The sequence below is a fragment of the Puma concolor genome, chromosome B3 (genome assembly GCF_028749965.1).
Source record: "Puma concolor isolate L17-30 chromosome B3, mPumCon1.1.hap2, whole genome shotgun sequence".
Lineage (NCBI taxonomy): Eukaryota > Metazoa > Chordata > Mammalia > Carnivora > Felidae > Puma > Puma concolor.
Window position 1 is genome coordinate 17,136,068 of NC_141672.1, and position 17,158 is coordinate 17,153,225.

The 17,158-nt window shown below is 40.9% G+C and overlaps 1 protein-coding gene and 1 long non-coding RNA gene across 4 annotated transcripts in view; both read left to right on the plus strand.

Annotated features, from left to right (window-relative positions):
* The window catches only part of LOC147579784 (uncharacterized), a 42,135-nt gene extending 28,468 nt beyond the window's left edge, over nucleotides 1-13,667 (plus strand). Inside the window, exons 2-3 of the long non-coding RNA XR_015251809.1 lie at nucleotides 12,593-12,917; nucleotides 13,295-13,667. This is a non-coding gene — a long non-coding RNA (uncharacterized LOC147579784). The remainder of the gene's footprint in view (nucleotides 1-12,592; nucleotides 12,918-13,294) is intronic.
* LOC147579782 (uncharacterized) overlaps nucleotides 1-17,158 on the plus strand; it is a 366,915-nt gene that overhangs the window by 121,940 nt on the left and 227,817 nt on the right. The gene's annotated exons all lie outside the window — the stretch shown is intronic.

Sequence of the window (17,158 nt, forward strand, 5' to 3'; positions counted from 1 at the left end):
TTTATTTTATTTTATTTTATTTATTTTATTTTACTTTATTTTATTTATTTTACTTTATTATTTTATTTTATTTTATTTTATTTATTTTTTATTTATTTTACATTTTACTTTATTTTATTTTATTTTATTTTATTTTGTTTTGTTTTGTTTTCTTTTGTAAATTTAGAGAAAACAACAGTAAGGGAAGTTCAGCAAATATTTTTATCACCCTAGCTGGACGTGCACATTGAGTGAGAGGTAGACGGGGAGCCACACACACAGGTTTTGCCTGTTTCGAAACTGTCTGCAGCTCATGGGTAGGATGGGAAAGAGAAATAATTCCTTTCTCTTTTGGTGTTGTGACCAGGAGAAAATCTCTTTATACTCATAAACACACCAAGACTTGTCAGCTGTGTTGGATCAGGAAATACTTTTTTTTTCATAATTAGCCTATCGAACAAACTGTAAAAGTATTATTTTCGCCAGACTTTGAGCACGCTGTTCAGGTAACTACTGAGGACTCTTACATCAAGAAGAATTTTAGGAGTTGTGGTTGTGGCACCCGTGACCCCCATTTTATCCTTCTCTGTATCCACACCTCTTGCCACGTGAGTTTGCCTCCCCCCCGCCCCCGCCCCCGCCCCCCAGAGAGGCGGTCAATTTCTCGGTACCACGTGATCTGCTTCAGCCAATAGAATGTGGCAGAGGTGATGGCCGGGCAGCTCTGAGCACAGACCTCCCAGCAGCTTTCCTTCTGTATCTGTGTTGTGTGGAGCCCCCAGCCGACCCACAGGGTGCGCAAATGAGTCCACCGGCCCCCAGACACAGGAGTGAGTGAGGCGAGCGAGCAAAGCTGAGCCTGGCCTAGATCAGCAGACTCCCCCGTGATCTACAGCCACACGAGGTATAACAGTGAATGACTGTTGTTTTAAATCACGTTTTGTGTATTTTATTAGGTGACACTTCTGTGGCAACAGCTCATTGACACCAGAGTGTTAATATTTAACAAACATTCGGTAGGGACGCCTGGGTGGCTCAGTGGGTTACGTGTCGGACTTTGGCTCAGGACGTGATCTCACGGTTTGTGAGTTGGAGCCACCGGTCAAGGCTTTGAGCTGCAGCCTCGAGTCCGATTCAGATCCCCTGTCCCCCCCCCCCCCCCGCCCCTCCCCGGCTTGTGCGAGCACTCACTCTCTCAAAAATAGACATTAAAAAAAACCACAAAAACACATTCAATAGATATTTACAAAATGAATGAATGAACACAGCCTTATCCAGAATAGTTCTGTGTGTATGTGCATACGTAAATGCGTATATAGACATAAGAGAAACAATAAGACAACATAATGTATATTTTCACCTGTCAATAGGTAGACCCTTCCGTATTTTGGATCCCACAATTCTTCACTAAAAACTGGTTTGAGATTAATTGGTTGGTTGCCAAGCTCAGGCGAGGCAAGTCTCCCTCACACTAGTGCTGTCCAGTTTTGCTGTCCAGCCATGATTTCAATAGTTGCGTAATCCATTTTCATATATTTTGTTGTTGGCTGGCTTCCCAAACCACTGAGTAAAATAAGTAGTTTTGCAGAACAAAGGACAGGGGATATTGACCTCCCTCGCCCCACAGAAAGAAAATACACGAAAACTTTTAATTTCCTTGGGGCTGGTACCACTTTAAAAAAACACAATGTCTATTCTAGGCAATGTTAACACTGTGTTGCAGAAAGTGATCGGAAAAATTTTCTTTCCTATTAGCACTGTAATTGCACTTAAAGAGAATATAGAAGGATTAATTAATTTCACTGCTCAATGGGAGTTTGATTCTAGCTATAAAAGCTAAAATTGGAAGTAAAACCTTGAGTAGATAATGGCATTTGAGTTTTCTAATCAATTACTGTCTCTAAGCTTATTTAGCACAGTGGTTCCAAAGAATGAAAAGAGAAGACACATCTTCCAGAAGTGAAATGAAGTGATAGTTGATAAGCAACTAATCAAACATCTTATTCCTAAAACATTTTAAGTTTTTAAAAAATTTCTTCTGGACTGCTCAGAGTATTTTTAATATACATATTATATTATAAATTATATATTATACAAATATATTATATATCATATTATGTATATTTTGTGTGTTAGGTATATCATTATGTATATTGCTATACTATACATACGTATATGCATATTATGTGTATATACGTGATATACATTTGTGTACATATGTATGTGTTCCAATTTTTGATCATCAGACCAGACATGACTCTAACTTGGTACAAATGACAATTCCTGCTGGGTGTTTAGAGAGCCACAAGACTGTGGTTTTGAGATTAGCTATGAAAGGGCCTGATGACCTGGCCACAGCCCTTGACTCCTACCCCTTCAAAAATAGTGAACTATTAGCTCTTCCCCACGCATGCGTATTTGTAATAGAAATAAAGCGTGTCAAGGGAACTAGAATTTGAGGAGAACATGCTCTTGGCCATTGAACAATTGCCTGTGTTGAGCTCCTGGGATTTGACAGAAAAAGATAGATTATTGTTCATTCCAACCAGTTTCAGATTTTCTTCCCTCCAGGTCCTTGTAAGATTCTAAGTGCCTAATTTTATGAGCCCCCAAATAATCTGGGCTTCCTATTAATGACAGAGTTATTTTCTGTGCAACTAGATATACTGTATTAAGTGTATAAAATAACAGTGCCAGAAAACATATGGGCTCTATCTTGGGGGACCCGAAGGAGTAGGAAGACTTTCTTAGTCTTGATCTTATATATGTACCTGTAATTGCCGCCTTCAGTTGGAGGGTTGGTAGGGGAAAAATATTATTCACATCATCCATCGATGGAATGACCCAGTTGATTGTATGACTGATTTGACCAGTAACAGAATGATTTGAACAACAAAAGGATCTGTGAATCATTTTATTTCTAGGAAAGTTTTGAATTCTAAGACCCATTCAGCAGATTGATTATGAGTTTACCTTGCTTACTTGGTGACTTTAAAACTAACTATTTAGAATTCACCAACTTACTTGGTGAGTTTAGAACTAACTAACGAATCACAAACTTGTATAGTGATAGTGTGCATTTTACTCAAGAGTAAAAATACTCTTTCTTACATGATTATTTAGGTGATTTTTGCTTGTATTTATAGGATGTTTGTGTGAGCATCTGAATGTTGTATGAGCATCCTATATGTGCACGCATGTGTGTTGGGAAATATGAATAAGAATTTAATACGTTTAGGGGCGCCTGGGTGGCGCAGTCGGTTAAGCGTTCGACTTCAGTCAGGTCACGATCTCGTGGTCCGTGAGTTCGAGCCCCGCGTCGGGCTCTGGGCTGATGGCTCAGAGCCTGGAGCCTGTTTCCGATTCTGTGTCTCCCTCTCTCTCTGCCCCTCCTCCGTTCATGCTCTGTCTCTCTCTGTCCCAAAAATAAATAAACGTTGGAAAAAAAAAAAAAAAAAAAAAAGAATTTAATACGTTTAGTTTTCAGAAAGTATTGAAGAGACAGACTCATCTCAAATTTTATATTTCTAACATAAATGCATTTTATAGACAATATATTGCTTTTGGGGAGTAGAATGGATATTCTTCTTTTGGGATTACTTATTGATTTTCTTTAGTCTTTAACGATATACAGTACTTTATTGCTTACTTTTAAGCAAATTTAAATCAATAGTAGGTTATATAAGCACACAGTGGATATATAGAGAGAGGAGGCCTAATCCAACATACATGTCATGGTTATAATGGGAACTTGTAGAAATGTTCACTTTAGATGATTCTTATTAATCAATAGAGCAGAGATGTGAAGAAACAGAATGATCTTATCTTACACTTCATCCTCAATGCTCAGTCCTTACGATAACTTATTTGTACTCTAACTTTCAAGTAGGTTAACCTAGAAATGATTGTATGTTTTCAAATTTTATAATAGATCATGGTCACGGTAAAGTTTTAAGATAGAGACTTAGTAATGTTAATTATGAATCCTGACTCTGATATCGATCCGTTTCTTTTTGAAGGTTATTTGATCTAATTTTCAAAATTAAAAATAGAAATATGTATATTTTTACCCACATCATGATGTATAATCTAAATCAAACTGGGAACATAACATACATTGGAACAAAAATGTCAACTACGTGAAGTGCTTTTAGAGTGTTGTTCCTAATTTGGAAGAAACGGAACGGTTCTTAACGAACAGAAATATTTGACCATATTTGCTGGCTTTTCTTCCCTTTCATGTTTATGTGCATTTCATTTCTTTGCAAGTCCCAAGTGACTCTGATGCTCACTTTCCTCAATGACTTCTGTGCAGCGTAAAGGATGCTCTTTGTGAAGTGTGAAATTAATGGCCTCCTGGTGTAATAAGTGTTCTATACCTTTAATGTTGTGGCTTTAATTTTCAGTGATGAAATATAGATTGTGTCTATATGGTGGTACCTCTTTTGGTGCATTTCACACGTGTTGTCTCTATGATATAGCAAACAAAAAAGTGCACAGAACGTGTATTAATTTTTCCAGTGATAGAAGAGACTAAAGCCCAGTGACAGGAAGCCAAAACCTGTATGATTGCTAGGTCTCTGGGAAAGTTTAAAGGTGGGAGGCTACCTGGGTGGCTCATTCGGTTGAGCGTCTGACTCTTGATTTCAGCTCAGGTGATGATCCCAGGGTCATGGGATCGAGCCCTGCCTCGGGCTCCACACTGAGTGGGTAATCTGCTTACGATTCTCTCTCTCGGTCCCTCTGTCCTTCTCCCCTGCTTGTGCTCTCTCTTTCTAAACATATATTAATTAATTAATTTTTAAAAATGGGGCACCTGGATGGCTCAGTCGGTTAAGCTTCCAACTTTGGCTCGGGTTGTATCTCACGGTTTGTGGGTTCGAGCCCTGTGTCGGGCTCTGTGCTGACAGCTCAGAGTCTAGAGCGTGCTTCAGATTCTGTGTCTCTCTCTCTCTCTCTCTCTGCCCCTCGCCCACTCATGCTCTGTCTCTCAAAAAAACTGAGTAAGTGTTAAAAAAGTAAAATCTAAAGGTGGAATTAGGCCTACAAGGCCCTGCACAATCTGCCTCTGCTGCTTTTACATCCTCATATTGCACTGTGTTCCTCCTAGCTTGTTCTCCCGCCAAATTATTTTCTGTCCATTCCTTGAAATGCTGAGACCAAATGTGATAGTCAATGTTATGTGTCAACTTGACTGGACCACAGAATCCAGATATTTGGTCAAATACTATTTTGGATGTTTCTGTGGAAATATTTTTTGGATGAGATTAACAATCTAATTGGCAGACTGAGTAGGCCAGATGACATTTGGAATGTGGTGGGCCTCACCCAATCAGCTGAAGACCTTACGAGAACAAAATCTGACTTTCCCTGACCAAGAACAAATCTTGTCAGCACACTGCCTTCAGACTTTTCCTGGGTTTCCTTCCTGCTGCCCTTGGGGGCTCACTAAGCCTCCACAGTTTTGTAAGTCAATTCTTTAAAATCTTTCTTGCTCACTGTTTCTCTTTTTTATATATACATTATAGATATAGATACAAAGATAAAAATACAGATATAGATATGTATGTATAGAATATATGTGTGCACACACACACACATTCTGTTAGTTCTGTTTCTGCTTTTCTGAGAACTCTTACACATACCTCAAGGCCTTCATGTGACTCTCATGCTGGGAAACCCTGGTATCAAACTCCTTCTCATTGTTCAGGTTTCAGCTTAAATGCCTTTATGCAGAGATGCTTTCCGTGACCTTTTGATTACAATGAGATTTCTTTTTTTTGAAAAATCCACTTTCCGAACACCCTTTGCTTTTGCTTCCTAGTATACGTGGCAGGGTGTGTTGTTTATGTGTTTCACACCTGTACTTCCCACTAGAGCAGTGTTTCTCAACCTCTTTGTCATCATCACCCATAAGGACCCTTTGTAGACATTTCTTTTCTTTAATCACCTGCCACCGCAAATATCCCGTTTATATGTACTGTATGCACACACAAAAAGAGTAAGGGCTTTTTTTTGCCCCAACAACCAATTTTTAGCCGCTAGGGGATGATAGTGCCCAGGCTGGGAAGTAGGTGTTACCACGTAAGCTCTGCGATAGGCCATTGCTTCTCCTATTCTGCCCTGCACACCCACCACCTGGCCTGATCCTGCAGCATAGTAAGCACTCAATAAATACGGCTGCCGGGAGGAGGGTTCTGGAGCCAGCACCAGTGGCTGCTGCTTCTGTGTTTGCCACCTGTGGTCTCAGACAAACCTCTTAACCCTCACCTCTTTATTTTCAAAGTGGGAATACTGGAGGCACTTGGGTGGCTCAGTCGGTTAAGCGTTCAACTCTTGATTTTCGTGAGATTGAGCTCCACATCGGGCTCGGTGCTGACAGCATGGAACATGCTTAGAATTCTCTCTCTCCCTACCTCTCTGCCTCTCTCCCACTCGTACTCTCTCTCTCTCTCTTTCAAAATAGATAAGTAAACTTAAAAAAAAAAGTGGGAATAACAATAGCTCCTAAATCACGGTATACCATGAGGGCTAAACAAGATAATCTACGCAAAGGGCTTGGGAGAGCCCTAACGTAGTGCTAAATAATATGCAAAGAAAACAAGCCACCTTTGCCTGGTGGGATGTGTTGTGTGATGTTGGTAAAAGGTCAGGGTTGAGAAGAGTGTCATGACTCACACCGTCTGTATCGTCTTTCCCCTAACTTAGAGTTAGAAAGCATGTGAATTTTCAGTCAACAGCCCTAAGTAAATACCCAGATTTCCAAACACGAGTTGCTTGGGATTCATACCTGCCCCGAATAGTTCTGATCACGGTGCTGGGGAAGGAAGGGAGCAGCTCTGTGAGGTGTGGAAGGGAGTTGTGATCACTGGTCCTGCGGAGGGCGCTCTCAGGCGTCCTTCTCAGCGGTCTCTTCCGTAAAATAGTGATGATAATCATTATCTGTCTTCCTGATGTATTTTGAGGCTTAAATAAGGAGGAAATTAAAGTCTCTTTGGAAAAATAAAGTGTGTTGGCTGTTACGATTGCAAGATGATGCCATATCGGATTGCTTGGTATGCGCCAGCATCGTGTAGAAACTGATGGAGAGGCATCTGTTCGGTTAATCCTCAGCATAGCCTGTCAGGAAGGTGTTCTTATTTTGCACCCGAGGAAACTGAGGCTGTGGCGGAATCCGTCACTGGCTCAAAATCACGTAGACGGCCAAGGAAAGAATCGAGGTTCTTCCCTGAAGAGAGGTCCATGTCAGGGCCCATCTTGAACATCATTACTCTTGGCTATGAGTCTAAGAGTCACTGAGATGTTACGGGCATTTTGATAACTGCTTTACATTCATTTGAAAAATTTAATTCACACAGCAATTTTATGACATGGCTGTTACTAACTAATTTCTGTATTACAGATGAAGAGCTTGAGACTTAGGAGTGTGACAGTTCATTTTATGTGTCAACTTGGCTGGGCCACTGGGGTATCCTGACATTCTGTCAGATGTCATTTTGGGTGTTTTCAGAAGGGTGTTTTTGGATGAGATTAACATTTATTTATTTATTTATTTATTAAATGTTTGTTTATTTTTGACAGAGAGAGAGAGAGAGAGAGAGAGAGACAGAGCATGAGCGGGGGAGGGGCAGAGAGAGAGGGAGACACAGAATCCGAAGCAGGCTCCAGGCTCTGAGCTCTCAGCACAGAGCCTGATGCGGGGCTCAAACTCACAGACCACAGACCGCCAGGTCACGACCTGAGCCTAAGTCAGACGCTCAACCGACTGAGCCACCCAGGCGCCCCGGATGAGATTAACATTTAAATAGAGGGACTGAGGGGCGCCTGGGTGGCTCAGTCGGTTAAGCATCTGACTTCAGCTCAGGTCACGATCTCACGGTCCGGGAGTTCAAGCCCCACGTCGGGCTCTGGGCTGATGGCTCAGAGCCTGGAGCCTGTTTCCGATTCTGTGTCTCCCTCTCTCTCTGCCCCTCCCCCGTTCATGCTGTCTCTCTCTGTCTCAAAAATAAAATAAACATTAAAAAAAAATTTTAAATAGAGGGACTGAGTAAAGCAAATCTCTGCTTCCCAAGGTGGGTCTCCTCCAATCAGCTGAAGGCCTGAATTCAGAGAGCAAAAAGGCCAGTCCTCCTTGGAGTGAGATGGAAACTCCTCTTGCCTAATTGCCTTCATACTGGGACATAAACTTGTTCCTGCCTTTAGACTCACACCGAAATATCAGCTCTTCCTGAGTTTGAAGTCTCTGGATTTCCTCAGGGTCTCGTATCTTCAGGCCCAGCCTGGACTCACACCATCAGCTCCCTTGGGTTTCCACTTGCTGATTCACCCTGCAGATCTGGGATCTGGTCAGCCTCCATCACTGATCAGCCAGTTACTTGTAATAAATCCTTTTCTGTATATATGGAAATCTCTCTCTCTCTCTCCATATATATATATATATATATATATATATATATATTCACATATATATGAATATATATATGTGAATATATTCACATATATATATGAATATATATGTGAATATATGACTATATATGAATATACATATGTAAAGATATATATGAATATACATATGTGAATATATATGTGAATATATATGTGTATATATATATGTGAATATATATATGAATAAAAATCACATGAAGATGAGAAAGAGGACAATAATTCTGATTCCCTAAAGAAATATATTTCTCCTTTACCAAACACCCCACATAATAAAAATTTGAGTCATGTTTCTAGTGTAATGTGTATATGTATGTGTGTATGTATATATATATGGGACATATCATTATCTATGTGTGTGTATCTATATCTATATCTATCTAGATAGATAGATATAGATATAGATGGGTCTATATAGAAACATGTATATATATTTACATATGTATGTATATAATAGAAATGCAATATTTTCCACAATTTTTACTCTCCTGTTACATATATTAGAGCAGGAATGATGTATTTGGCAAACAAAGATAGCAAGTCTAGTTATGCGATATTTATGTTTTATCTCATTCCCTGTAAGGAAAAAGTCAGATGGTTAATGCCTCTTTTCAATGTATGTTGTCAGTCATTTTTAAAGGATGTTCTCTGAGAGAGCTCATCTTTTGAAATAATTGAAACAGCAACAACAACAACAAAACACAGTCAAACAAGTTTGACATTAATGGCAAGGAGACAGTGCTCAGCTCATGCATTACCTTGTTTACAGAAGCTCCAGAGCTAGATTTTATCTGTCAAGAAAGCAAAGGTGCAAAGAGAAAAAGAAATGGTTTGCTATTAAACTGAGAAGTTCAAACCAGTAGTCTCATATCATGGAATAACTGGCTCTTAAATGTATTGCCAGAAAAAATACTTTAAATTATTAATAGTGTCAACTTCCTTGACATTGACCATCTTTCTCAACATTTAAATAAAGGGTCATTTGCTCACTTCCGTAGTTTCTCCAACAACTTTGAACTAGATAAAGTAATTGCACATTCCCAGATAAAATTCAAGATGGAGGACTCCCAGGATTTCAATGGTGACCACTTCTAAAGTTAAATTCTTCTTATTCCTCTTTCCTTTCCTTTCCTTTCCTTTCTTTTCCTTTCCTTTCCTTTCCTTTCCCCTTCCTGCCTTTCTCCCTTCCTCCCCCTTTCCCCCGTCTCCCTTCCCCCCTTTCTCTCTCTCTTTCTTTCTTTCCTTCCTTCTTTCATTCTTTCTTTCATGGTTCATCTGTTTCTTATTCTTTTATTTTCTTTCCGCCCTTGTCTTCTTTATCTGTCTTTTTTTCCCTTTTTCAGTTCCTCATTCTGAGGATGAAACTTCTCTTGGGTGGCACAGAAACTTCTCTTGGGTGGCAAAGTATTGCTGGAGGGGCCCAGTGTTTCCTTTGATATGACAAGTTGGGTTTTCCTCTTATCACAGGCAGATGAGATGGGCACAGAGTAGACCCTTGAAAGATGTCTGCCACATCAAAGAAGAATCAGTTGACCTTTATATGCAGTCAGAAACCTCATGCTGATTTTCTTCCATGAGAAAGAAAAGAACTAGTGAATAGCTAAATTCCAGAGCTTATTGAGAGCCTACCGGCAGAGCTGTCTTCAGGAGTGTGCCTTGTGGACTTGTAATTTTCATGGTGGTGCCCAATGCATTTAAGATTATTTACTCTCTCGTGAATAATTTATATTTGCGATAATCAAGGTAAAGATCTGAGTAAGTTTTTCTCTGTATTCTCTAATCCAAAATTGTTGAGTGGACAAAGATGCAAAATAAGATGCCTATTAACCTACACAGTAGTGAGGTCTCAGAATCCTTTAAAGCACTTAAACTTGGGCTCTAAGATAGTAATAGCTCATCTGAAATGCAAGATGGAATGGAATGATGAGGTGGAGAAAGAGATCAATTCCGTGGAGGTGAAGGCAAAGAAGCTGGAATCTTCTTCTTCAGCAGGGCACAGCGGTGGCTTTGCTCTCAGCTGGTGGAGCAGGATGAGGGTCTCTCCACCTCCCTGGCAGGCCTGGCACCTGCTTCTTTTTGGTTGTAGTCCCACCTGATGAGAAAGAACATTTATAAAAACTCTAAATGTTGTCTTAAATTTTGTACCGTGAGTTTTTATTCTTGCTTATTTTTGTGTTTTTCTAAATGAACACCAGCCTTCAGTGCCTCCATCACCCTCTACTCAGTCCATTCTTGGGGTCGGGATGAGAGGTCACAGTTGACTCCTGCCTCCCCTTGCCGTTTTCGGTATCTCTGTCTCAAGAGACACGTTCAGACCATTCTCTTCTCTTATTAGTGCTGGTTAGAACTCAGGTTTCAGTTGAAAATGCCAGGTTCATAAAAGAAAGGTAGACACGATTGTATGAAGTTTAAAATTATGTACCTTTACAGACACACACCTATAAGGCGCTTGTGTGTTCAGTTGAGCACTCACTATGTAATAGGCACTGTACTAAGTGCCTCCTCAATTCAATGAATGATAACAGGGGGTTTAATGAGTCAACATCTGAAAAGCACTTAATATGGTGCCTAGCCACAGGAGTGCTTATTATTGTTACAGAGTAGGACACAGAAGCCCTAAGAGGTTAAATAACTTGCCATGGCTGGTGGCTGTGTCATATGGCTATTAATTGTTCAGACTCAGGTATTTTGACTTTATCATATTTTTCTACTCAGTATCTATTCTACAACAAAGTGTTTATTGGACTTAGAGAAAAACAAGCACCCTCTTAAGCATAGGTCAATAGCGGGTGTGGGGGCTCTTTTAAGAATTATACTAATATATTAATTTTAGATCTGCATTTATACATTTTCTAAGGTAATTCTTAGCCTGTGATCAGATTGAGGAGAAATGGAAAGATGGTCCCTGATGGATCTGCCAATGGTGGCTGGGGCAGTCATTGTGAAAAAGGTGGATTTTAGTGATTTGAACAAAGGATTAGGATATAGGTTCAGGTAAGGAATATAGAGTGGACGAAAATTTGGTAAAGGGACAACATGGTGACGAGAGATCTTGTAGCATTTAAAAGCGTGACTGTGCCATCTTGAACGAGAATGGTGGCATTCAAATCCCATCTCTGCCACGTCCTAGCTTTGTGATCTTTGTCATCTTATTCAACCTCTCTGAGCTGTGGTTTCCTCACCAGTAAAAAGGGGAGAGTAATAGCATCTACCGCATCAGTTTATTGTAAAGATTCCATGGGTTAGTAGACACAAAGCACTTGACTTGCCTGGTGCACAGCACACACGCAATTTAATAATAACACATCCTGCTGATGTGTCCATTATATATCTTTGAGGAGTTTGGGAATGTATTATAGGAAAGGTTTGGCCTCAAGTCACCCTGTAAAATGTGTGTGACAATGTGGTAGCTTTCGGTTTTAAGGAGGTACATAAATTGGGCTGGACGATGGGAGTGGAGAACCGGCCAGCTGAACATGAAATATCATTAGCTATATGTCTGGGGGGGGGGGTGTCTCTGTGCAGCCATGAACTCCAGCAGTTGGTCTAGCTGAAGAGCTCTGTAAAAGCAGTGCTGGTCCAGGACACCAGCACTGTGGATGACCAAAGGGCCTGGCAGCCATCCACAAGGAGGGAACTCACACCTGCCGACATTCCCTCCTTTGAGACAGGTTTGCAAGGAGCCCTACAGTTTATCGGGAGTTATCACAGACCTAGGGGTTGCTCTCAAAGCTCCCTTGAGTCTATTGGTAGGTAGAGATGAAATCTTTCATCTTAACCCTGATTCTTATCAATCTCCCTGGTAGTAAAGCTAAATTGTATTTACAAATATTCCAACTTGATTGCTCATTAATTTGAATGCATTTCCTTGACAGTTTGTATGAATGCAGTAGGGCTCAATTGTGTTATTTATGTCAGAATCACAATGAAGTGTGTGAAACATTCCTTGGGAAGCTTTTTTGGCCCGACCCAACCCTAATGAATAAGAACTCCCAGAGGGGAAGGTCTGAACTTGTATATTCTAAAAGAATTCCGTGCGTGATTTGATGCCTGAGGGCTGCCACTGCTGAGTGCTTGACTTTGCCTTGACATTTTATTCCCCTTAAAAGGAACCAGGTGAAGACAATCTGGTAAGTCTCGATTGAGTTTGAACACCTTCTTCAATTTTTAGTGCCAGAAGATTGCATCTTCTTGAGTTGGCTAGAAGCAGGACAATTTATGAGGAGCTGGATCCTATTGTTCTGATTTATGGCACCATTATGGAGACTTGGTCCTTCAGGATGAATGTTTGACCTCCGGTAACTGCCAAGGGCTTTGGAAAGTGAGAGAAAGTTTCCAAGGAGCTGCTGGAACCTGGAGTCGGAGGCTAAAATTTACTCTTCTTTAAGTAGCTCCTCCGTCCCAAGCAGAGTGACCCCTGGCAAGACACTCATCTTCTTCAAGTTTCTGTTTCAACGTTTCTGCTTTGGGACAAAATCTACTGCAGAGGGATTGTTGTAAGTATTAAATGAGGGAAAATACAGGATGCCCACAGGTTGGCATACTGGTGGTAAACAATAGTAGCATTCTCCCTTCTTCACTTGCTACTTCTCCTTCCTCCTGCACCGTCTCTTCGTTATTAAACATAGTGCTTAGCACATAACCTGCTTAATGAATTCACAGGAGTTCCCAAGTATCAAAACCCCTGAGTTCATTATCAGTGTAGAGCTTGTGCTTTGTGTTCCGATGGTACCCACCATTCACTTAGGTATTCTCTGTCCTACAGAGGTTTAGAACCCTTGGCTTGAAACTACAAATGCTGCAAGACCAGGACTGCGTGACTCTGTGCACACTCCTGAGTTCACTTCTTCATGGCTCCCTTGTATTCTTGCAGGTTGTTTAGGTCCTGTCAACTCCTGCTCGCACACCTTTGCTAACTTCCAGGAGAAATTACTGAGAGCACATCGTTAATCTGGTAGCTATAAAGAAGACTTGCATGGCAAAGCGAGAATGAGATGTCATATTGTGGCTGCCCTCCATGTGCCTCTTCCCTACCTTTTTCCTGCTCATGCTCCTCATAGAATCCGTGCTCCCCATACCAGCCTCACATCCAACTGACCACGAACCCCTTGGGAGATAGAGTCCATCAGTCTTGTTGTACATCTTGATGCACTTGTGTTCTTGAAAATGCCAAGCCTTGCATTGATCAAGGGGAAAAATTGATAAGCACTCTCGAATCAGGAGCCTCTTGAGCTCTCTCATTTCTACAAAGGTAAACATAATTTGAAAAGTTTATTAGTGGCTGTGAGAATTTATAATCATTGCCAGGAGACTTTTTTGAAGGCAAATTCCTACCCTCTTGGTTCTGTCTGCTTTTCTGTTTACTACTTAGTACACGGAAAAAGCAGATGAGATCCTCATAGCTTGAGGGACAACTGAGAATTAGTTTTCTATACCTAAATGACTTTCAAGATAAAAGTCTATCATTATTGCTGGCCCTAATCTTGTCCACGTGTTTGGTCTCTCCAGCAGGTAGGTGAATTTTCAAAGAAGAGGGTATATGACTTTAATCTTGAGGAGCTAGATTTTTCTTTCTTAAACATTGACATATGTCTCCTAAACTGAAGACACAAATTAAGGAAGTCACCATTGGTTCCCCTCTCCTCTTTACTGATGCACTCTTCCTCCTCCCTGTCCCTCTTTCCCTCAATTATTTAAACAGATCTAATCCAACACGCCAAAGAGAGACCAGGCTTGTCAAGGTTCAAATTCTGGCTCTACTGCCTATTAGCTATGTAACCTGGGGCAAGCCATCTTTCTGTTTCTCTGATGTGATTTCCTCACTGGTAAATGAGGACAATAAGCTTTGCCTACATAAGGGTGGTCAGATGGTACTTGTTCCAACCTATTAACCCCTTTCCTCTAGAGCAATTGAACGCCAAATTCTTAGTTAGGCATTTGACCTTCTGTGATACAGAATGCATTTCTCAGCTTTCTTTGCAATTAAACATGGCCATATAACTAAATTCTGAATAAAGAGAAGTGGTATGTGCAACTTTGGGATGTGTCTTTAAAGGTAGTGGCCACGTGCTTGCCCTTTCTTTCTTCTCTTTTCTGCTCACTACAGGCTGGAATGCACGGCATAAAGTGGGAGCAGCCATGTTGGAGCTTGATGAGAGGAGGTCATGGTGGATGGGCTGGTTCGGTGCTCCACATATCAGGACCCAAGGTTTTTCTGTGTTGTTGCTCAGCCCTGTATGGCCGTCACATTATCAGGTTTTATTTCCTTTGCCGTCCTTAAGAATTGCTGAAATTAACTTGTTCACTCTTTGTTTGCTTCTACGTTCTTACCTCACTAGAATTTAAGAGGAATCTGACTTGTTAACCACTGTGTCCCAAGTACCTAGACAGTGGTTGGAACACTGTGGGTGTTAAACATTGGTTGAATGAATGAATGAATGAATGAGTGGTGGGTAAGCAGCAGACAACTTCAGGGGATACAAGCCTAGTGGGCCAGTGCCAGTCACTGGCAGGAAAATGCCAAGTCCTCCCGGGTGACAAGGAAGAACACCAGGGGGCATTGGCATCTAGTAGAGTGGTCGCGGCCACCATCAGGAAGAGATCCGGCAGGTAAGTAGCAGATGAGACAAAAGGCCATGACCAGAAGTGGTGAAGCAGTGGCACATTAAGTCTGGTGGCAGATTTAATTGTGAACACATTTAAAACATCCCCTAGAATATGCAGACATAACTGGGCACATAGAGGGAGCACTGCATTTGAAGCGCATTCTGAGTCAGTTGATAGGGACAATAATCCACTAAATTTGCATTACAGTTGCTTTTCGGAGGTCATCTGTCCTCGCCGGCTGGTGACGAGTGGACATTTGAGTTAGGACCGTTAAAATCTTTGAAGATAAAGTCAATTTTTTTTCTAATTGTGTACGTCTTCCTGAGTGCTGGATCTTTCGAATGCCTTCTTTTCCCTTGTACCTTGCTCCTTAAAACCCTGCATGCTCCTTCCTCACATATCTTTGAGGTGGGTCAGAGGTTCATTAAAATTGTCTACTTTATTTGCTTCTGCTTTCCCCAATCCATTAGTCAAAGGACTCAGCCTTTTCGTTGGATGTACCCTTTGCCTTTGCGCTATCTGATTCATGTGAGTCACAGAGATACTTTACGGGTAATATATGTTTTGTCTGACTCGGCTTCGGGTGTCTGAAGTGACCCACGGGGCAGTGGTGTGTATACGGTGTGTGGGGAAGAAAGCCGAGATAAAATGCTCTGTGAGGAATTATAAAGTATAATAAATTATTTTGTGCTTCACCTGACTTCCTCTGCATCCCCGCTCCAATATCATCAAGTGAAGAGTGTGGAAGAAAGGACGGGAGGAAGCTATAGGCATTTATGAATAATATTATTTAGTTCACTTTAAATAATGCAGAAGAGGGGCTGCCAAAGCTTGAACCGAGGAAAGGAGATACAAAAGGCAGCTGTGCTGCAATGCATTGAAAATTTGGAAATTTGGAATAAGTTGCTGACAAAAGAGTCAGGGGAAGAATCTGTTGGGGCTAAAACAGCAATAGGAGATTGGTTGACTCTAAAAACATGTAGAAAATTAGGAAAAAATATTGCTTGAAAGGGGATTTGCTTTATTGGTCAATATTATTAGCACACAGATTTTTACCAATTCCTCCTACCTAAATGTAGGAGAAAGAGATTGCTCCTTAAAACCCTTAGAAGTGGCTGGCATTGATTTTCTTGATGTGGCTGTGTGTTTGGGACTCTCCATCTTCGATAAATCTGTCTGGAAGCAGGCCATTGTACTTTGGGATTTTCTCTTCTGAAAAGCGTTTCTTGACTTCCTGGTGTAGGAAAAAGAAGCATCGTGGTTTTGAAAGGAAAATAAGGCTAATATGACTCTGGAATCCAGATTGCCTCCGGCATTTGTAAAGACTCCTGGATTTGTCTGGTGCTAGAAGGAGCAGCGGAGATCATACAAAACAATCCGCTTGGTTTTCTTAGGTGACAAACTCAAAGAGGTTAAGTGGTTTAACCCATCATTATGTAGCTGTCCATTAGGTTCCCAGCTTAGAATATGGCCTCTGCCTTTTGAAAGCCTTGCCTACTATTAGGTTATTTATTTTTATGTAATTAAGGTATATAATGTGATGATTTGATGTACGTATAGGCTGTGAAACAATCACTAAAATCAAGCTGCTTAATGTAGCTGTCATCTCACATAGTTACTCTGTGTGTGTGTGTGTGTGTGTGTGTGTGCATGAGTGCATGAGAGCATGCTTGTACAGTGAAAACACTTAGGATCTCCCTTCTTGGCAAATGTCGAGTTTACAGTACAGTATTGTTACCTATAGCCACCTATAGATTAGATCCTATTCATCTGGTATAACTGAAAATGTATACATACCCTTAAGTTTTTTTTTTTTTTGTTTTAATGTTTATTTATGTATTTTGAGAGAGAGAGAAAGAGAGCCAAGGAGGGGCAGAGAGAGAGAGATCCTCGGCAGGCTCTATGCTGTCAGCACAGAGCCTGACACGGGATCCGATCTCACAAACCATGAGATCATGACCTTAGCTGAAATCAGGAGTCGGACACTTAACCGACTGAGCCACCCAGGAGCCCCTGAAAATGTATACCCCTTAATCAACATCTCTCCATGTCTGTCCTTCTGGGCCCCTACTAACCTCCATTCTCCTCTCTGCTTCTGTGAGTTTGATAATTTTAGATTCCAGATAAATGA